Genomic DNA, 22,250 nt, shown 5'->3' on the forward strand with positions numbered 1-22,250 from the left:
CACTGCCTCAAAGGTAACCTCTAGGTGAAAACTGCTCAAGCCAAGGGCTGAGAACCCCTTTTGGCAGGAGAGGGGCTGTGGCCTGACTGCTGTGTAGCCCAGCAAAGCACAAGTGTATGAACCCAGCTCTCTCGTTTTTTTCAGCCCAGGCATAAACTCTTAGATTTTCCCAGGATTTGGGAGCTTGGGGTGGGGGTGGGGAGGGGCATAGGGAGGGAGGTGTGTGACTCAGCTCCTCCCAGGAGCTTTGGTGGGGGACAGGGGACAGAGTGTCCTGCCCCAGTCCTCCTCCTCACTCCACACCCCCAGCCTTGGCCAACTCAAACAGGCCCCCTCCCTGTCCATTCCCCGCTCCTGTTTATACCGGGAGCCCCTTAGTCATTCTCTGGCTGGCTTTTCTACTCTCCCCAATATCCCTCCTCTCTTGGCTCTCTCTGCCCTTATAAGTCCTCTCCCAGTGGCCCCAACACCTCCTCCTGCCTTTCCTCTCACCATGTCTGCCTTTGCTTGGCTCTGCTTTCCTCTGCTTCCGGGTCAGGCCTGGCTTAGGGTTCCCTCCTAGTTGGAGCTGCTTCTGTACAGCCCTCCAGGTCTGGAAGGTCAGCCTAGGAGGGGCCTAAAAGGTCTGCCAGGAGGGGGTTAACCTAGAGGTTATCAGCCAACCCTCTCTTTCAGAAGAGGAAATGGGTGTAGACAGATGAAGTGACTTATCCAAGGTCACAGGGCTAGGCAGTCAGTGGTGTTTTGACTCTAAACCCAATGCCCTTTCTTCTTAGCCAGCTGACCTCTAAATGCTCTGTCTTCTCTCAGCTTTCTCTCTTCTGTGTATCTCTCAGCTTGTCTCTGGCCCAGCCTGTATGTCTCCAAGTGTCTCTGTTTTGTCTCTCAGATCTGACCTCTCTGGTACTCTCTGTCCCTTCAATGCTCAGCAGGAATGATTTGCTGTGATGACTGACTATTATGAATCACAGTCCGCTTGACGGAGGGGCAGGAGTGAAGGGCAAGGGCAGGACACTCACCAGGCTCCTGCTGTCACCAGCCTGCCCGCCCTGAAGGCTGGAGCCTTAAAACAAGAAGAGGAAATTTTCAGAGATGGTCAGGGTAGAGGTGTAAGTTCTAAAGCCAGGGACCACGCTTAGTTTCAATAGGGTGGGAGAGGGATGAGCAGTATTAATGGTTTATTTCCCATGTGCTATGTGTCTGGTCCTGCACTTGACTTTTAACCTGCCTTTATCCCATTTAATCTTCCCAACTATCCAGCATTTGAATGTACCATATTCTTCATTTTACTGTCAAGAAACTGAGGCCCAACGAGTGAAGCGACTGAGCCAAGAGCAACAGAAAGAAAGGGGCTGAGGGGCACCTGGGTGGCTCAGCCGGTAAGCATCTGCCTTCGGCTCATGTCATGATCTCAGGATTGAGCCCCGCGTGGGGCTCCCTGCTCAGTGGGAAGCCTGCTTCTCCCTCTCCCACTCTCCCTGCTTGTGTTCCCTCTCTCGCTGTGTCTCTGTCAAATAAATAAGTAAAATCTTTAAAAAAAGAAAGAGAGAAAGAAAGGGGCTGAGGTAGAATCCAAATTCAATCCCAACTGATAACAAAGTCATTGCTTTTCCCACTGTACTGTCAGTTTAGCCCTCTAAACTGGGCTGGGTTTCTATAGGGGGAAGATTCTGGAGCAGGGATCTTTAACCTAGGTCCACTGTCCTCAGGGTGGGGTGGTGCGAACACTGGGTGCACAATCCATTAGTCCTCTGAAACTGGATGGAAGTTCTTGTGTGTATGCATGTGATTCCTCTGGGGTGAGACCCGGTTGTTTCTTTTAGAGTCTCAAATGCCTGGAAATTCTACGAACATTGAGGCTGGATGTCCTGATTTCAAGGAATAGACTCAAGCCTTGTCAGGTCTGTAAGAAGCCTGGTTGGGTGGTTTGGGCTGAGTGAGGTCTTCATGAAATAAAACTTCCTCACTGGTGGTTGTAGGTGTGCTGAGACAGTTACCGATCCCCTCAACCCTTGTCGTCTAGAGACACCTGGAACTGCCAGAAACCCCAGGCTGGTGGCTCTTGCTTACTGTGGGGGACTGTGCAAATACCATGTTCTTAATGTCACTTGATACAAACAAGACTGGGAAGAGCTTGCTGGACAAAGGGGCCAGAGGGGTTAGGTGGTCTGTGGCTCCTGGCTTTGGCCTGGGGGTCCCACTCCCTCTGCCCTGTGGTGGGGTGATGAGTGGGAGTCCTCCTCAGAGAGGGAAAGAAGGAGGGATATACTTAGGAAACTTATGGAGCTGCGGTGGGGTGGGGGGTGGATCTCTGGAAACAGAGTAAGAGCCCGGTTATCCCAGGAGTCTGGGTCCAGAGCCTGGTAACGCTGAGACATGGCTCTGAGTGTGTGTGTCTAAGAAAGAGTAATTGGAAAGTACAGGAGCAAGCCATCTGAACCCTTGGGCTCTGTCACTGCCCTGACTCAGGTCTCAGCCTAGAGGAACTGATGGCTCCATCATCTGTGAGTCACCACCCACCACCCCCACTCCCCGTCTGGTGGGAAGAACCCCCTCCCCCATGCCCTAGACCTAAAGTAAACCCAGACTACCCTCCCCTTTCCCCACCCACTTTGCTCAGAGCACAGAAGGGGTGGATGACGTTTGCTAGGGTGACAAGACCAGTCCTGGGGGATAGGATGCTTGAGTTCTCTTGGTGCTCCAGGGCTCTGAACCTAGGGGTTGAGACTGTGACCAGATAGCTCTGTAAGGAACCAAACCTGGGAGATTTCCCAAGCTGGGCTAGGTAAGGGAGAGACAGAGGGACAGGAATCAGGGGAAGGACACTGATGGGAGAGGGGCAGGGCTAAGGAGACGCTAGGGTGAAAAAAATATAAGACCCAGGGGTGCAAAACAAGCAGATCAATGGGAAGGAATTTCCTCCATCCCAGCTAGAGTCTTTGCTTCCAAAACCTCTTCAGTTTTTCTGTTCTTTTTTTCTGGAACAGAATTCTACAGCAAAATGTAACAACCCCAGATAGGAAGTTAAAAGGGAAATATGATTCTCTGGGGTGTTCTAAACGTTGACCTCATTTTATTTGCTCACCCACCCCACCCCCATTACTTTCCATCCTTTTTCTCCCCCTTGCTGCCTTGGAACTACCTCTGGAGAGCAAAGGAGTGCCTGAAGCTTCTGTGCTCAAAAACCTGGGGGCTGGAGGAGAGATCCATCCGGGGTGGGAGCTGTGGGCGGGAGCATCAGTTTCCTGGGATGGCCTTCCCAGATGTAAGCACATCTGGAGCCCATCAGGGAGGGACCTGGAACACCAGGATTCCCAATACACATCCGACTGGGGCTGTGAGGGGCTGAAGATGAGCCAGGCATTCCCTCCCACCCCCATAAATTTGCCTGCCATTTCTAGCCCTCTCCTGGGAAGGATTACCAATCCCAGACAGGAAGTTAGGGCATTGGAAGGGGCTGGGAGCAGGGCAAGAGATCACAGGGATTGCACCCAAACCCAGACAGACGGTTTCATTAGCTTCAGCTCCTTCTGGCTGTATAGAGATGACATCTCTGATCAGGAGGGAATCAGGGTTTGTGTGTGTGTCTGTGTGTATAGCATAGGTATGCCATTTGTTCTTAACAAAATAATAAATTTGCCCTGGCATGAGATTAGGGATGGGGGTCAGCATGTCCCCCCTGCTTGCTTCTCATGAAAGGACAGAAGTCCTGCCCATGAGTCTCTGGACCTTTTGCACTCCTCACCTCTCCACCCTCAAACAAACGCACACACACTCCGTCCTTGGCTGCAAATTCCTCCCTGTCCATCGTCACCTTGTAATGAGCACATTTGTTTTCCAGGGACCATGTACAGGGCTAAGAATAGGTCTATCCCCTTGCCCTTCCCCTCGGGGAAATCTAACCTGTCAGGGTTGAATTTGGAGGTAAATGGGGTGTACAGTGACCCCTGCAAGGGGTCCAGGTATTGCCAGCAGCCAGCCCCTAAGGGTAAAATGGAAAGTCTCTGGGGCCAAGACTCAGGAGTTCAGTGATACGGAGCACTCCTGGGGAGTAGAGCCCTCTCCCTTTCTCCTACAGCTTGATGGGGAACCAAACCTGGAAAGATTCTTAAACAGCCTCTGGACTCCAAGGTTGTGGCTTACTGAGAGAGGGCTACTAATGTAGTGTTGTATACAATTTTTGAGTGCAAAAATATATGGGGGTCTTCCTGACTTACCTGCAGCAAAGATTGAATGGGCTTTGCCCTTTGAGCCTCCACCCCTTCTCACCTCTGGCCTCAACCCTTGACTGGACTTCAAAGCCCCAGGGGAGAAGCCAAGAGGAGGTGTTCCCTGACCTCTTGGCTCAGATCCCTTTCAATAGCTATCCAGCAGCTCAGAGGCTGGGCACCAGAGACCTCCCTGTCCCCATCTCTGATCTAGGCTTGGCTAGGGGGTCCCAGCAGACAGAACTGTGGGGTGGGGGGCTAAGGCCCTCAGGTCTTTAAGATAGAGGGATATGTGATGGAGATTGACCTGGGAAGAAGGGAAATGGGGTTTGGTAGGTGGCTGAATGGCTGGGGGAGGAAAAGGTGGGACGAAGCTCTAAGCTTTCACCTCAGGGAGATCAACCCTTCCTTCAGACCACACCCTCACACCCAGCCTGCCGTGGCACAGCTGGCCACACCCCCACAGCTGGCGGGGAAGAGATCACAACCCTACCCCCCTCCACAAGCCAATTGCTTACAGATGTGCCACGAAAAGGGGGGGGGTTGGAAGGAGCTTGGGTGGATGGGGGTGCAGAGAAGGAAAACTGAAGAAAGGAGGGGAGATTCTTGGAAGGGAGAGAGGGAGACATTGTGGTCACATGGGGAAGCCTGTGAAGATGAGGAAGTCAGAAGGAAACAGTTGGAGAGGGAGAGGGGAAAGGAGAAAAGAGGGTCTCATTCCCCCTGCAATTTGCCCTACCCACTGCAGGCAAATTAATCTTAAACCGAAGCTCTCATGATGCTACTTCGCCCCTCCCTCAAAACCTTCCATGGCTCCAGCCTTTTAACCAGTAGAGATCTGTCTACTCGAAAAGTGCTGAGAACCATGCAAGACACACAGAAGTATGGTTGACCCACATCAGTGTACATTTTGAGTGCTAACTATGTACAAAGTTCAGTGGGCCATGCTGGGAGGAATAAGAAGGGAGAAGAAGGAGGGGGCATCGGGCTATGATGGGGATAGAAAGGAGCAAAGGGGTGGACAGAGAGGCCACATAAAGAGAGAAAAGGCGGAGTGATTCAGGAGGCAGAGCCAGGAGGATGAAAGGGAAGGGGTGGAGGCAGCAGGAGGGAGGGTCCTGGAGAGATGGGTGAGAGGGAGGGGAGGGGAAAGGACCAGGAAGGAAGGAAGCAGGGGGAGGAGGGAGGATGTGGAGGGAGGCATATGGAGGCATGGTAAGTAGGAGATGATAGAACTGGGGGGCTATCCTTTCCTCCTGCTGGGTCGGGAACTCTGCTGGCCCCCAAGAGGCACTTTGGAGTGGGCAGGAAGCCCGCAGGCTGCCTGGTCTGCTCCTCACCTGCTTCCCATTTAGGACCAAGCTTTCTCTGTCCCTTGCCATTTTGGGGTCCTTGAATTGACTATTCTTTCACTGGCTCCCTGTCCTCCTCACCCCTACCTCTTGGGTACTGATTTCTGAAGTCAACTTCCTCTGCACTCATCACACAGCAGGCCAGTCTCCTGTGTCCCTCTTCTCTGGGTTTCTTTCCCTGAAGTGGGTGGGCAGGGGTAAAGCAGACCCAGAGGTGCTTCCAGCTCTGGTCTGCTTTCCACTCAGTGTCTCCCCTCCTCTGCCAAATCTGTCCTGGCCTGAGACATTTGTGTCAGAAGTCCCTTTGGCCCCTTTCCTGCTCCTGAATCCCTGGAGTGGTATTTGGGGGTAGGAGGAGGGGTAAGGTCCGAGATGGAAAGTCTGACGCTGAGTCCAGGCCCCCAGCCCCACTCAGACGGGCTGAGCTCATCTCTCCAAGCAACCACAGCTGGACGTTTTCCATGTGATCACCTCAGGGATGGGGGCTGGGTTCCAGAAACCCAGACAGAGCTGACTGAGTTTCACAACAGGCAGACTTGGGGACAGAGCACCCTCAGGTGCCTCCACCCCACTTCTGCTGTGCTCTGTAGGGAAAGACCTGGGGGAGAACCAAGACCAGAGGAGAAATCGGCCTGGAGAAGAGTCAAAGCTGGGATAGATTTTGGGCCCAAGTTGGCCCAGGTTTTTGTATCCCTGCATGAGTGTTCACCATTTGTGCCGGTTGGGCTGGGAAAAGGTCCTGTGTGCTGTGAATGTTTATGGGAGGTGAAAACCTCTGTGTGTGTGGGTGTGTGTGTGTGTGTGTATGTGTGTGTGTGGTCTGAGCACCTGAACGTGCTTGTGTCGGTGTGCACAGATGCAAGGGCGGGGGTGGGCATCTGTGTCCTGAGTGGTCAACAGGCCACAGTTGGGGCGTGATCTCTTGCCACTGCGGGGTTGGGGGCTGGTGAGCTAGGGGCTTGAGGAATGAGGGCTGCCTGCTTTCCCCACCATTCCATCCCTTCTCTAGCCAACGGACTTCTCTTTCAATCACAGATAACTGGAGGGCCAGAGAAAGCAAGCCATAAAACAGAAAGAGGAACGGGTCACTTTCTTCCCCAGTGAAAGAAATTGGGGCGAGGAGCTTCAGGGACTGGCTGAGGTGGGGGTGATCGTTCAGCAGTGGATGTGGAGGTTGCCATGAGAGTAGCCCCTGGCGCCCCTGCCATGAAGGCTGCTGAGCTGGAAGCAGTAGGTGGCATCCAGCGTAGGTCTCCGCACCCCTTTCCTCCTTCTCCCTCAGGCCCTGGGATGTTAGGACCGTCTGGAGGAGGCTGGTGGGGAGGTAGGAAAGAGAGTGGGCAGGAAGAACTTGGCTGTTTGTTCCCTCTCTTTCCGGACTCCTTTGTGGCGGCAGACTGGCTTCCTTCCTCACCGGGGCACCTTGGCTCCCAGCTCATTTCCTCTCTTATGCCTTAGCTCTCAGCCTGGCCCAGTGGAGTTTTTCCAAGTGGAGACTTCTGGGAATGGGAACCCCTAGATAAGTGGAATAGGGGCTAAGGAATGCAAATGGGGTGCCAGTCTGTCCCTCTCTCAACACGTTCAAGGTCAGTAGCCCCACGTGAATGAACGGTGGGAGGGGCTCATTGGCCAGAAGATGGGGAGCCTCTGAACAGAGCAGGGACCCAGGTATTTGGTTACCTGGGGCCTGCCCCTCCTGTAACCTGGGATGTGGAGAGAGCAGGGATGAAGAGACACCCCACCCCCACTGCAGCCTAGCTTCCTTCTCTGTGTCCCTACTTGGCTGTCCTTGCCTCAGTCTGCCCTGCCCCACCTCCCACCTCCATCCACTGCCCTACAAGTCAAGGAATGTAAGTTTCCTCTCTCACTCTCTCATTGATTAGTCATGGGCACCCCGATCCCCGCGGGAACCGTTACTCACCCTTGGGCCCCCCCTCACTGGCAGTGGTCTCCCCAGAACTGGCTGAATTCCTGTAGGAGGAGCTCACAGTGTTGGACAAGGAACGGAGGCAGTGGGGGTGGGGGGTGGTGGGTGGTGGGCAGTGCAGTGTCCTAGAGACGGCCAAAGCAGGAGCCTCTCCCTCTCCCCAACACACACGTGCAGGGAGGTCATCCTCCTGGCTCTGGTCACTTTAATGGCCACGGGGGTTTAGGCAGAAGGGGTAGGCTGGGGGTAGGGGCCTGTGTGCTGTGACTGTGTGGAGAAGGGCCCAAAGCAACTGAGCATCTAGTCTCTTCACCGGTGCTGGCTTCGGGGCCAGGAGAGGGCCTGGGGCCCGCTCTTTGGACTTGGCCGAGTGCCCAGGCCTGGCCTCTGTCACCCAGAATCAGACAGGGGCCTTTCCCAATAAGGAACCTCCCAACTCTGGGTCTACTCCCTTGCTGCCCCCACTCCCTCTCCCCTCTAACAGCTCCTCTGCCCTAAAATGGCCACGTTTTTCTCTCCTTTCCTCCTTCCCTCCCCCCTCCATCCAGGTTTGGGCCCCAGGGGAGAGGAGGGGGCTAGGGAAGGGTAAGGACTGCCTGGGGGCCAGGCGAACAGTTTTGGAGAAGGGTAATGGGATTGCAGGAAAAGAGCGGAATCAGGCCACATGACCCAGGTATATACAGAGGGTGGGGGTAGAGACGCAGCTTCCTGGAGTTGTCTTTTCTTATAATAATAGCCTATGGTATTATTATATATACTATATACGATTATACATATCATAATACACACTATGTATTCTGAGAGCTTTACATGTATGAATTCATTTACTTGGTACTGCACCATATGAGGGAGCTGCTGTAGATCTATCTGTTAAGATGAGGGAACTAACAATCAGAGAAAGACATGTATCATATGATCTCACTGATACGAGGAATTCTTAATCTCAGGAACAAACTGAGTGTTACTGGAGTGGTGGGGGGTGGGAGGGATGGGGTGGCTACGTGATAGACATTGGGTAGGGTATGTGCTATGGTGAGCGCTGTGAATTGTGCAAGACTTGAATCACAGATCTGTACCTCTGAAACAAATAATGCAATATATGTTAAAAAAAAGAAAGAAGAAGATAGCAGGAGGGGAAGAATGAAGGGGAGTAAATCGGAGGGGGAGACGAACCATGAGAGACGATGGACTCTGAAAAACAAACTAGGGGAGGAGGGTGGGGGGATGGGTTAGCCTGGTGATGGGTATTAAAGAGGGCACGTTCTGCGTGGAGCACTGGGTGTTATGCACGAACAATGAATCATGGAACACTACACCAAAACTAATGATGTAATGTATGGTGATTAACATAACAATAAAAAATTTTTTAAAAAAGATGAGGGAACTGAGGCACAGAGAGTTTAAGTCACTAGTTCCAATGTCCCTGGAAGAGCTGGGATTCAAATTCAAGCAATCTGGCTTCACTTTAGGAGAAACCAACCCACTGGCTTTGTCCGTGGAATACTTGAGCCTCACTGGCAGGGGCATAAGGAATGCCCAAGTGGCTTCTGGGGTGGTGATGCTCACAGAAGCTGCCAGTCAAATGTGACCCGTTATGGACCCTTGGGTATTTGCATGGATTCAGACTAAACACTCCCAGAGAGCCACTGGTCCATTAAAAAAACCCAAAAACCAAAACCCAAAAAATGTATTTGTTGAGTGACACACAAATGATATGCGGGTTAGCACAGAAGCCAAATAAGTGTAACTGAAGGGTTGGGGGGATGGTGGTGGTGGGGATGCAAAAAGGGGCCGGAAATAAGAGCTAGGGTTAAGATGGAGTAATGAAGAGGAAGCCACAGGGTGTGTGTGGAGGGACCTTCTTGAGCCCTTTTCCAGCCCTTGCTTATGTTCCAGGCATTTAAAAATAGTGAATTATTCTACCTACTGAGGTGGTGAAAAGAAGAGGAGGCTGAGAATTCTTCTAGCCCTGACAGCAGACAGGGGACCCCCTGGGATGGATCCAGGTATTTGACTTGTAAGTTCCGGCTTGAGTACGACCCTGCCCTTCTCTGGCTCTCAGTTTTGTCTTTCCCAAACAGAAGGAATTGAATGAGATGGTCCCTGAGTTTCCATCTCCAACACATTCAGATTCCTATGTAAGAACTCAGTGGGGGAAAAAAAAGAACTCACTGGGGAAAACCAGCGTGGGGGCTGGAGTCCTTCTGTGTGTGTGGGTGGGGGGTGGGCAGGACAAAACAAACACTTGGTAACTAGGATGAGCTCAGGGCTCTGAGGGAAAGGCTCTGCAGGGGGTGATGGGAAGGAAGCCAGGCCAGGCAAGGCCAGACCCCAGAAAAGTGAATGGAAAATGGACTCACTCATTCATTCAACCATGTACCTTCAGAAATTAAAACCTAGGAATCTGAGCTTCCCATCCAAGGAGGCTATAATGAGACTAGGAGCTCTAAATGTCCGGGAAGGGCAAACTTTCAGGTTCCTCCCCAATTTTTGAGGTATCGTGGGAAAAATTGGCTAAGTTACCAAGTACCAGGTACAGATCTAAGCATTATGTATATATTACCTCATTTAACCTCAAAATAATCTGAAGAGGCAGCACTTTATATCTTTCAAATCCCTTTCCCTATTTCATCTTCCTAATAACCCTCTAAAGTTTACAAAGCCATTTGACTGATGAGGAATCTGAAAAAGCAGGAAAAGGCGAAATGAGATTTCTAATAGGACTTTTCTAACTGGTAAAGGTGGGACACCCTGGAAGGAGTTATGGGGATTCTCACTTCCTGTGAAGATCTTTTCTACTCTGGGTTTCAGGATTGATTTAGCTGAAAGAAGGTGGGGTGCACTTTCCAGTCCTTGACAGGCAGGAGATGGGGTTATGCACCAATGTCACCTGATATGTTACTGGTTAGGAATGAGAAAATTGCACCCTGATACCTTAGATTTGTTCTTAAGAAGTCTTTAGAGATAGAAACAATCATAGAGTTGGGGAATTACTTTAAATCTGGCAAAGGAGCTTGAGAGGCCAGAGGCTGAATTCTGAGTAAAGTAGCTGCCCTTTGTTTGACCAGCTACTGCCTCAATAGCAGGATAGAAGGAAATTAGATATACAGAGGGACTTCCCTATTGTTTGGGTTGATGGCGGAATCTTGCCTCCTGTGGGTGATTGTAAAGTTAATAGATTCTTCCATCACCAGTCAGCAGGAGGTGGGGGTATGAGTGGTAGTGGTGGTGGAGAAGGGGGGGGATGGTAGTGGAGATGGAGTGGTTCCCCTAGATGACCTCTGACCAGTTAGAAGAGCCTGAGATTTCTGAGGAAGAGGAGGAAATTTGCCAAAAGGGCACTTTGAGGGGAGGGTCCATGTGTTGGGCTCCAGCCTGGGGTGAACTCAGAGACATAAATCACACCTCCCAACTGCCCATTTCCGCTTTGAGCTCGGTTCCCAGCCAAAAGCCCAGCTATCCTGCCAGAGGAGATGGAGTGTGGGGATGGGGGAGGGACCACGGAGCTGGGAGTCAGTGGCTGGGAATGGGAGTCAGCTGGGAATGAGCATCTGGTCTCATCGTGAGGGCTGGTAGGGCAGGGAGCCTGGAGACTTTAACAGAACTGGGTTGTAGAACCCTCATTCTACTTGGGACACACCCACAGCCACACCCAATCTTCTGAATTCTCCTCTCCCACAAACCAAAAATTGTGACGTGGCTCAAGGCACAGACACCTACTTAGACCCACCCCCACTCTTTTCCCATCCAGCTGTTTCTCACTTTTGTCAGAAAACCCCAGATCTTCCGGTGAACTGCACTAGGAGAAAGAAGTAGGGGGTGAGAGAGATAAGAGTATCCTAGATCTTCATTAAGATCTGGAAACATCCTCCTCTAGTGATTCAAAGGCCTGTGTTTCTCATCTCTTTGGCCCTTCCCCACAGGGGACAGGTCTGGCTGATCTTCCCTCTCACTTTAGGAGAACCTTGGGGTCTCTTGTCCTCTTGGTATGCAGTGCCTCCAAACCAGGAGGTAGAGCAGGAGACCTGACCCTGAGTATGCCTCTTAGGTGAGGTAGATGTTTGAGGGCAGGAAGTTGAGAAAGTAACTGAGACAATGATGTTTTCCACTGGATGGGGGCCAGGTTGCTGGGTTCTTTCTGACTCTAAGAGCACCTCCTACCTCTTCCTTTGGTCAGCTTTCCACACAGTGCTCATTTGTGGGGGGAGATAGGAGAGGCAGAGTTCCATGAGAGGAAGGGCCTTTTCCCTTCTGTCAGCCCTTTTCCAGGTGACTGTACTGGATTGATGAGGGATTTGGGGGTATAAGTAACCTTGTCCAGCCTGGGACCTTCCCATCCATGCCTGGTGTTCTCTTCCATGTAAAGGAGTTTGCCATTACCCCTCTATGGTGTAGCATACATCTAAGGGGAACTATTATGAGGTGCCTAGCTGGCTCAGTCAGTAGAGCATGCAACATTTTCTTTCTTTTTAAAGATTATTTATTTATTTATTTGTCAGAGAGAGAGAGAGAGAGCACAAGCAGGGGGAGCGGCAGGCAGAGGGAGAGGGAGAAGCAGACTCCCTGCTGAGCAGAGAGTGGTCATGGGGCTTGATCCCAGGACCCGGGGATCATGACCTGAGCCAACTGCAGATGCTCAACAGACTGAGCCACCCAGGTGCCCCTGGAATATATTTTTTCCTAGAAAAGGGGATGGGGTGAGGCCACAGCTACCAGGGCACTTAAATGAGGGATAAATTGACATTAAAGCTTCCTTCCTCCCTGACCTGTGAGGAGCAGAAAAAGCCTCTTCCCAATACAACCTCTGTCAGTCACTTGAAGCTCAGTGATTCAGTGTTGTTTCACTATGTGCCCAATTTATCTTTAGTTTTTTTTCCTGTGATTTTAGGGTTTGGGATGCACTGTCCTCTGTATCATTCGTCAAGGCCTGCATGCACTTCCCCCAGCTTATTCTAACTCTCAGCAATGCCCCACTCTTCTGAATTCTTGCACTCACAGTATGAACTTACACAGTCTAGCACTTAATGATGCAGGGCATTTATAAAGCCCTTGTGCAGTTTAGAGAGTGAATATATTTGGATGTATATATGATAGAAGCAACTGTAAATATCTTATGAAAGCATATTCCATAGAATTTTTAATGCTAATGTTTGCTTTTTGTTAATGTCCTTCTAATCTGCACAGGAAAGGTATATGTTATACTGGAAAGATGACCTGGGTTTGAATGCTGCCTCTCTCACGTAACAGTTATGTGACCTTGGCAAGTTCCTTAACATCCCTGAGTCCCAGTACCTTCATCCGTAAAGCAGAGTTCATACCTTCCTTGATTTGTTGGGAGAATGAAATGAATACAGTGTTTGTACAATTACCTGCCACAGTGCTTGACTGCAAATAGTAAAACTCCATTCAGTCCAGCTGATGAATCTGAAATCTATTCAGTCTGATAAGCTCTTTGAATGAAACGGAATGTATTTTATTGGTCAGTTCTCAGCACAGACGTTACTTCCTCCAAGAAACTTTCCCTTTTTTTCTTGTAATTGTATTTATTTTTTATTCACATAAAATGTATTTTTTATTTCAGGGGTCCATGTCTGTAATTCATCAGTCTTACACAATTCACAGTGCTCACCATAGCACATACCCTCCCCAATGTCCATCACCCAGCCACCCCATCCCCCCACTCCCCTCCCCTTCAGCAACCCTCAGTTTGTTTCCTGAGATTAAGAGTCTCTTATGTTGGGGTGCCTGGGTGGCTCAGTCGTTAAGCATCTGCCTTCAGCTCAGGTCATGATCCCAGGGTCCTGGGATCGAGCCCTGCATGGGGCTCCCAGCTCAGCAGGAAGCCTGCTTCTCCCTCTCCCACTCCCCTTGCTTGTGTTCCCTCTCTCGCTGTGTCTCTCTCTGTCAAATAAATAAAATCTAAAAAAAAAAAAAAAAGTCTCTTATGGTTTGTCTCTCTCTCTGGTTTCATCTTGTTTCATTGTTCCCTCTCTTCCCCTATGATCCTCTGTCTTGTTCCTCAAATTCCTCCTATCAGTGAGATCATAAGATACTTATCTTTCTCTGATTGACTTATTTTGCTTAGCATAATTAATACCCTCTAGTTCCATCCACATCGTTGCAAATGGCAAGATTCCTTTTTTTTTGATGGCTGCATAATAGTCCAGTGTGTGTGTGTGTGTGTGTGTGTGTGTGTGTGTGTGTGTGTGTGTGTAAATATATACCACATCTTCTTTCTCCATTCATCTGTTGATGGACATCCAGGCTCTTTCCATAGTTTGGCTATTGTGGACATTGCTGCTGTAAATATTGGGGTGCATGTGCCCCTTTGGATCACTACATTTCTATCTTTGGGGTAAATACCCAGTAGTACAATTGCTGGGTCGTAGGGTAGCTCTATTTCCAAGAAGCTTTCCTTAATTCCCCACCCAGTTTCTCAGGTCTAGTCACTGCACTGTATCTTCTTGTTTAATTGTCTCCTGCACTAGGCTCAGCTCTGTGAGATAAAGGTCTTGTTAACGTCAGTTTTTCCATCGCCTAGCACATTTAAATATTATTGGAATAAATTAAGCCTTTTAAAAAAAATCAATGGTGGGGGCACCTGGCTGGCTCAGTAGGTAGAGCATATGACTCTTGAGCTCAGTGGAGTGAGTTGAGTCCCACACTGGAGGTAGAGTTTATTTAAAAAAAAAAAAAGAGCAATAGTAAACATAATTAATTTCTGAAGTCTCTGACAATTTTTTTAATAAGATAATCTTATAGCAAGGGTGCCTGGGTGGCTCAGTTGGTTAAGCGACTGCCTTCGGCTCGGGTCGTGATCCTGGAGTCCCGGGATCGAGTCCCACATCAGGCTCCTTGCTCAGCAGGGAGTCTGCTTCTCCCTCTGACCCTCTTCCCTCTCGTGCTCTCTATCTCTCATTCTCTCCCTCTCAAATAAATAAAATCTTTAAAAAAAAAGATAATCTTATAGCAAGATAACACTTTTTGCTATCGTGCTTTTGATGTACATGCAATTCTTTTTTTTTTTAAGTTTTTATTTATTTATTTGACAGAGAGAAACACAGCTAGAGAGGGAACACAAGCAGGGGGAGTGGGAGAGGGAGAAGCAGGCTTCCCGCTGAGCAGGGAGCCCAATATGGGACTCGATCCCAGGACCCTGGGATCATGACTGGAGCTGAAGGCAGACGCTTAATGACTTGAGTCACCCAGGTGCCCCGATGTACATGCAAATCTTGAAATGTATCTGGAGACATGGTCCTACTGCTGGTTAACTTTGTTCACCTGACAGAACCATATTTTGTAGGTGTGGCAGAGACCACTGTCGCTCAGCATCCACTTTCCTCTTCTTTCTTTTAGTAATATGACCCCTCCCCCTGCCACCCACACACTGAATTTTAGCACAGTACACGGCTGCCAGCTAGATACTACTCTGTCCAGCCTCTCTTATAGTAGTGGTGGCCACATAACTGAGTTCTGTTTAATGGAATATGAATGAAGCAATGTGTGTAACTTCCGGGTCATGTTCTTAAAAAGGAAAGCTGATTGCCCTCTACTTCCTCCTTCTTCCTTTTGCTTGCTGGGACATGGTGACAAACCAAACAGCTACTTTTGACCAAGCCATACAAGCCTTCTCCATCAGTCAAGGACTGTCTATACATGTCCTTCTGGTCTATTCCTTTATTTGAACTATTCTGTTTGTGGGTGTCTTTGTTATAGCAGCATGGCCTACATTCTTTGAAAAAAGATTAAGGGTGTCTGGGTGGCTCAGTCGGTTAAGGGGTTGCCTTCGGCTCAGGTCATGATCTCAGGGTCCTGGGATCGAGCTCCACGTTGGGCTCCCTGCTCAGTGGGGAGTCTGCTTTTCCCTCTCCTTCTGCCCTGCCCCCCAGCTGGTACACTGTCTTTCAAATAAATGAATTAAATCTTTAAAGAAAAAAGAAAAAAGATTAAGATCACCATGAAATCATGAAATCTCAGCCTACGTTGAAGAATGTTTTCAAGAAGTTCCAAAATAAAATTGAACCAATTTCAAAGAAAATAGAATCTGCTGACATCTAGTTTATTTAATGGCATTTTGTGAAAAACTATGGAATTTGCTCTATCATGAGCATATTCAAATTTCTTGCAGGTGTATAAACATCCTACGTCTTCTATTTCGCATAATATATTATTTATGATAACTTTGAAATCCTAGATGGATTATGGGGTAGTCAGCCTCCGAGATGGTGTAGTGATCTTCATCTCACGGTGTTCAGGCCCATGCTGTGTCCCCTTCCTACATAAATCATGGCTGGCCTGTGTGAGCAACACAGTACTGCAGAAGTGACGTGTGTAACCTCCAAGGCTAAGTCATAAAAAGACGTTGCAGTTTCCAACTTGGTCTATCTCTTGGATCACTTGCTCTGAGGGAAGCCAGTTGCAGGTCATGGGGATACTCCAAGCAGCTCTGTGGTGATTAACTTGGGCCCTCCCCAAAAGCCAGCATTGACTTGCCAGACTTTGAGTTCATTCATGTGAGTCACCTCCCAGTACAAGGTGGCCAAGCAGAGCCAAGCTTTTAGAAAACTGCAGTCCCAGTTGGCATCTTGACTGCAACTTCAAGAGAGACATCAAGCCAGAGCCATCTGTCTGAGCTGCTCTTGAGTTCCTGACCCACAGAAACCGTGAGACAATAAATGTTTATTTAAGTCATTACATTTTGGGGACAATTTGTTATAATAGATATAATTTGTTAGGTATAATTTGTTATAATAGACATCCAATGTAGATTATAAATTCCTGGAAAGTCGGATTTATGAGTTAAACCTATTTTACTTCAAGTTACTGCATGAACTACCTCCCTACTTCCACCTTGGAGATTAGAGCATACTAAAATATCTGGTGAAATGTGAGAGGTGAAATGACATTCCCCTTGAAACTCAGCATAATAAATTTGAATGAGGAAAAACAAGATGTTAGTCAATCTATTTTGACCATTTTTAATTTTCTGAGGGTATTTAGGATCCCCCAGAGTGGAGGTGAGGACAAAGGAGTAGAACTCAGGTCTCAGGGCGAGTATTGGTATTTGTCATTCTGGAATCTCCCCAGATTCTCTGTTCTCAATTTTTTTTTTTTAAGATTTTATTTATTCAGGGGCGCCTGGGTGGCTCAGATGGTTAAGCATCTGCCTTCGGCTCAGGTCATGATCCCAGGGTCCTGGGATCAAGCCCCACTTCGGGCTCCTGGCTCAGCAGGGAGTCTGCTTCTCCCTCTCCCTCTGCCTCTCTCCCTGCTCATGCTCTCTCTCTCTCTCTGTATCTCTGTGTCTCAAACGAATAAATAAAAACTTTTAAAGATTTTATTTATTCATTTGAGAGAGAGAAAGCGCACAAGAGCGGGGAGCGGGAGAGGGAGAAGCAGACTCCCCGCCGAGCAGGGAGCCCGATGCGGGCAGGACTCGATCCCGGGACTCCAGGATCATGACCCGAGCCGAAGGCAGTCGCTTAACCAACTGAGCCACCCAGGTGCCCCTCTGTTCTCAATTCTTAAGTGGAATATGTTCTTATGCCTGGGTATATAGGGAGGCTTTGGTAAATGGGGAGTTTCCAGTATCTTGTGGAAACTCACCTGGACAAAGGAAGTAAGACAATGCCTGGAGGGAAAGGAAAGGGTTGCCTCTCTTCACAGGATAAATTCAGGCACAGATTCTTTCCCAGGAACCAGGGGAACACTGCACAGATAGCCAGAACCAACAGACTCAGCCCACTGTGAATCTGAATGGGCAGGAGTGGGCCTGAGTGAGGAAGGGCAGCTCTGTGGGCAATACAGCAATCGATCGGAGACAGATCTGCATTAGACCCAAACTCAATGTGTTTAATACAGTAGTCCCCCTTCATCTGTGGGAGACACATTCCAAGAACCCCCACTGGATACCTGAAACCAAGATGGTACTGAGCCCTATATACTGTATTTTTTCCTATACATACACACCAACGATAAAGTTGAACTTTTAAATTAGGCACAGTAAGGGGCGACTGGGTGGCTCAGTCATTAGGCGTCTGCCTTTGGCTCAGGTCATGATCCCATGGTCCTGGGATCAAGCTCCGCATCAGGCTCTCTACTGGGTGGGAAGCCTGCTTCTCCCTCTCCCCCGTGCTTGTGTTCCCTCTCTCGCTGTGTCTCTGTCAAATAAATAAATAAATAAATAAATAAAATCTTAAAAAAAAATTAGGCACAGTAAGAGATTAACAACAGTCTTAAAATAGGACAATTATAACAATATACTGTAATAAAGGTTATAAGTGTGGCCTCTCTCTCAAAATATCTTACTGTACCATACTCACCCTTCTTATGATGATGTGAGGCAATAAAATGCCTCCATGATGAGATGAAGTGAGGTGAATGACATATGTTACTACTGACCTCCTGACATATTGTGAGACACTCATCTGCTTCTGGACCGTGGTTGACCGCAAATAACTCAAACTGCTGAAAGTGAAACTGCAGACAAGCAGGGGTGGGGGAGGGGCTACTGTACAATATATGTCCCCCACATGAGCATCACTTTATTTTTGACACAATAGTTTTAGATTCTTTTAGTTACAAGGTTGACTAGAGCCTCCAGCCTTCTAGGTACACAGATTAGGATTTCTGGACCTATGATCTTCAAATCCCTGTGGTGGTGGATGCCCAGTGTGGGAATAGAGTTAGCAGGAGTAGGGACACTGGGAACTCAGAACTTTCACTTCCCCACCTCTTCTAGTACATGGTTCCCTTGTTTAGACAAAGCTTATGCCTGGGATCACACAGGGTTCTGTGGGTGCGATACTGGTCACCCTCAACAAGGGAAAGTCAATCACTTCTCAAAATTAAAGAGCAGATACTGAAGGAGGAAGATATTCTAGATACCATCTAGCCCAATGTCCTTATTTTACAGATAAGGAAACTGAGGCCCAGAGATATGAAATGATTTGCCCAAGGTCATACAGCTAATGTGGGATAGAATCCAGGTATCTTTATACTACGGTCTTTCCATCATGCCACATTGGCCTTCACTCTGCTAATTCCCATTTATCCTACTAACTCCCAACTGCAAGTGCTGGGTCATATTCGGAAAGGTCCACTTCCATACTTTTTTTTTTTTCCAGTGGAGGGGTGAAGATGAAGAGCTTCTGCTACTGCTCTTAGAGTCTTATCCCTTTTCCCTGTCTCCCTTTCTCCTGTTGCTTTCAGTGAGGAACTGAGTCTATTTCTCCATATCCAGGAGGGCTCTCAGAAGTTCTGGGCTCCATTCAGTTTGTGGCAAGGGAAGCTGATGGGCATAATGCCCTGGGATGCCCTCTACCTTGGCAGGCTGATTGTATCCAACTGGTGGTCATGGCCTAGTGCCCACTGGCAGGGAGGGTGCCCACCCATACATTAACTTGGTGCCTGGCATCCAGAGACGCCAGATGGCTAGCTGGATACCTATGTTGCATCTTCCGTGGTCTGCTGGTCCTGGTTTGTGTCATTTTTAGATTTGTAGATGTGTGGGAATTTTACAAGGGTGGTCTCTCTATGGATTTAAGATACTGGCATCTCCAGATTGGCAGGAAGGACACCTCACCGCCAACCTAGAATCTGAGCTAAACAGCACAGACCTGGACTTCAGAAAACTCCTTCAAATGTCTCTGTGATTCACCTTTTCCTATCTTTCCTCCACCGTAGAGTTTTTTGTATCCCCCCTTCCTAGCCTCGTATCAGAAGCTGATAGCTCTTGGGGGCCTGGCTGGCTCAGTGAGATGAGTGTGCTACTCTTGATCTCAGGATTGTGAGTCCAAGCCTCATGTTGGATGTAGAGATTACATAAAATAAGTAAATAAGGGGTGCCTGGCTGGCTCAGCCAATACTCTTGGTTTTTTTTTTTTTTTAAAGATTTTATTTATTTATTTGAGAGAGAGAGAATGAGAGATAGAGAGCACGAGAGGGAAGAGGGTCAGAGGGAGGAGCAGACTCCCTGCCGAGCAGGGAGCCCGATGTGGGACTCGATCCCGGGACTCCGGGATCATGACCTGAGCCGAAGGCAGTCGCTCAACCAACTGAGCCACCCAGGCGCCCCAATACTCTTGGTTTTGTACCAGCTCAGGTCATGACCTCAGGGTCCTGGGATCAAGCCCTGAGTTGGGCTCCATGCTCAGGATTCTCTCTCTCTCTCCCTCTTCTCTTTCTCCCTCCCCCTCTGCCCCTCCCTCCACTCCCTCCCTCACTCTCTCTCTCTCAAATAAATAAATAAAATCTTTAAAAATAAACAAACAACCAAACAAACTTAAAAAAAAAAAAAGAAGCCGACAGGTCTGAAGTCAAAGTCTCCAAGAAAGGGAAGGAAGAAAAAGGGGGTGTAAATAGGTTAGGGTAGGTGGGGACTGGGAAGCAGCAAAGGTACCTTACTTATTCTCTCCCTCAGGCTTCAGAAGACTCTGGAAGCTACCTATTGCCCAGTATTTTCCACTGCGGTCCCAGAGAGCCTTAGACTGTATCCCCACCTGCTGGACACCAAGGAGATCAACAACCCTGTCTCAGCTTTTTCTTTACAACATACTAAAACTTCACTAATACTCCACTTTTATTCCAAGATTAAATTCTTCCTTCTCGGGCGCCTGGGAGTCTGCTTCTCCCTCTGACCCTCTTCCCTCTCGTGCTCTCTATCTCTCATTCTCTCTCTCAAATAGATAAATAAAATCTTAAAAAAAAATTCTTCCTTCTCAGAATCTGTTGAGGCCACATTTTTCTCTCTTGGAAGACTGTCTTTTCAGAAGACTGGATTCTAGGGAGAGCTGGGTACAATTTCCCCCATTCGCTGTCCTCTCCCTATCAAAAAATCTCTCAGAGGCTGGATGAAGAGCATCCCCTCCTTGCATCAGTTGTCCTAGGTGTGGGGTGGTTGAAATCTATGCTCTTCTTCACACCTGTTAACTATGCCCACAAACAGAAAGCAGTAGATAGGTGGGGTTATACTTAGGCCAAGATCACACGGTCCCTGTTAGGCCTTAGGGGCAGGGAGAAGGAAATATAAAGAACTGCCCTTATTTGTCTCCATGTCCTCTACCTGATTGAGATATGGATGTGTGTGTCTGTGTGTTTCCTCTCTACTGTTCTCTTCATACTCATGGCTGTTCTCTTCTTCCCATGCTCACTAGCAAAGACAACTCCTTTCAAACCCATTAGTGATCCTTCAGTCCGTGTTGGAGTACCTGGGCTATATCTTCAGAAGTGAAGGTCATTTATAAGTAGTGACGGCTCTCAAATGGTTCCTTTATTGGTGAAATGGGACAATGTCAATAAATACCCTTAAAACTGATTAGGACATACAATAATAATATCAATCCATGGAGGGTATAGGGCTAGGAAAACAAACGACATCAGATCCAGAAATCTACTCTCCTTTCCTAACTACATTGTGCTCTACCCAGATTAAGTAAAAAGCAGTCATTTCTTTTTCATTTTTTGGATGTCTGACCTTGACTGAAAGGGTGCCCTTTGTCTTTCAGATTTTTTTTTTTTAGAGAAAGAGTGTGTGTGGGTGCGCATGAGCTGGTGGGGGTGGTGATGGGAGAGGGGCAGAGGGAAAGAATCTCAAGTAGGCTCTGCACTGAGCATGGAGCCTGATGGAGGTCTCATCATATGACTTTGATATCATGACCTGAGCTGAAACCAAGAGTCCAATGCTTAACCAACTGAGCCACTCAGGCACCCCTCAAATTTATTAAAAGTTAGAAATCAGGGCACCTGGGTGGCATAGTTGGTTAAGTGTGGGACTCTTGGTTTCAGCTCAGGTCCTGGTCTCAGGGTCATGTGATGAGCCCCCCATTGGGTTCCACGCTCAGCACAGAGTCTGCTTGAGTTTCTCTCCCTCTCCTTCCCCTTTTGCACCTCCTCCCACTGCCCCGTGTTCTCTCTTTGCCAAATAAATAAAAATTATTTATTTGACAAAGCGGGAGCACAAGGAGGGGGAGCGGCAGGCAGAGGGAGAGGGAGAAGCAGACTCCCTGCTGAGCAGGGAGCCCGATGCGGGACTCGATCCCAGGACCCTGGGACCATGACCTGAGCCGAAGGCAGATGCTTAACCTACCGAACCACCTAGGCACCCCAATAAATAAAATCTTTAAAAAACATTTAAAAGGAAGAAATCAAGGAGAAAACACAATGTATGGAGATAATCTTGTGCTGCCTGTACTTCATGTCATCTGTGTATTAGGTACCCTCAGTTTAGTTATTACAGCTAAAATGCATTAAGTGCTTACTGTTAACACTGCTAAAAACTTTAGTGCATTTTTCCCCATTTATACCTTTAGATGATCTTATGATTCAGGTGCTGTTCCTTTACTATCTTCATATTCTTAATCGTTACCATGCTATACTCTTTACTTTGTGATTAGCGTGTGGAGTTTTAAGGATCCATTAAGGACCTGGGTCCTTAAAAACTCAAATAGTGTCATTATCTTCCTTGTAAATTCCTAAAAAGCCTTTATTCAAGGCACTATGTGGTTTGAGAAACTTTATTGTACTTAAGAATGATATGAGGTGTATTGTGAAAAATAGGTTCCTGAGTGCTCCTTCCAGATATTCTGATTCAGGAAGTCTGGACCAAAGCCCAGGAATCTGCATTTTAAAATAAGCACCCAAGTAATTATGATGTAGGTGATATTTGGATTATGCTTTGAGAAACAGTGCCTTTGACTATAAATGGCTCGAGGATAGGGCTGTAACTATAACAAATCTTCATGTGTACATCCCATTTAATTTGCT

This window comes from Eumetopias jubatus, unplaced genomic scaffold (genome assembly GCF_037043125.1).
Source record: "Eumetopias jubatus isolate StellerSeaLion01/CBP00866 unplaced genomic scaffold, mEumJub1_p1.0 scaffold_8, whole genome shotgun sequence".
Lineage (NCBI taxonomy): Eukaryota > Metazoa > Chordata > Mammalia > Carnivora > Otariidae > Eumetopias > Eumetopias jubatus.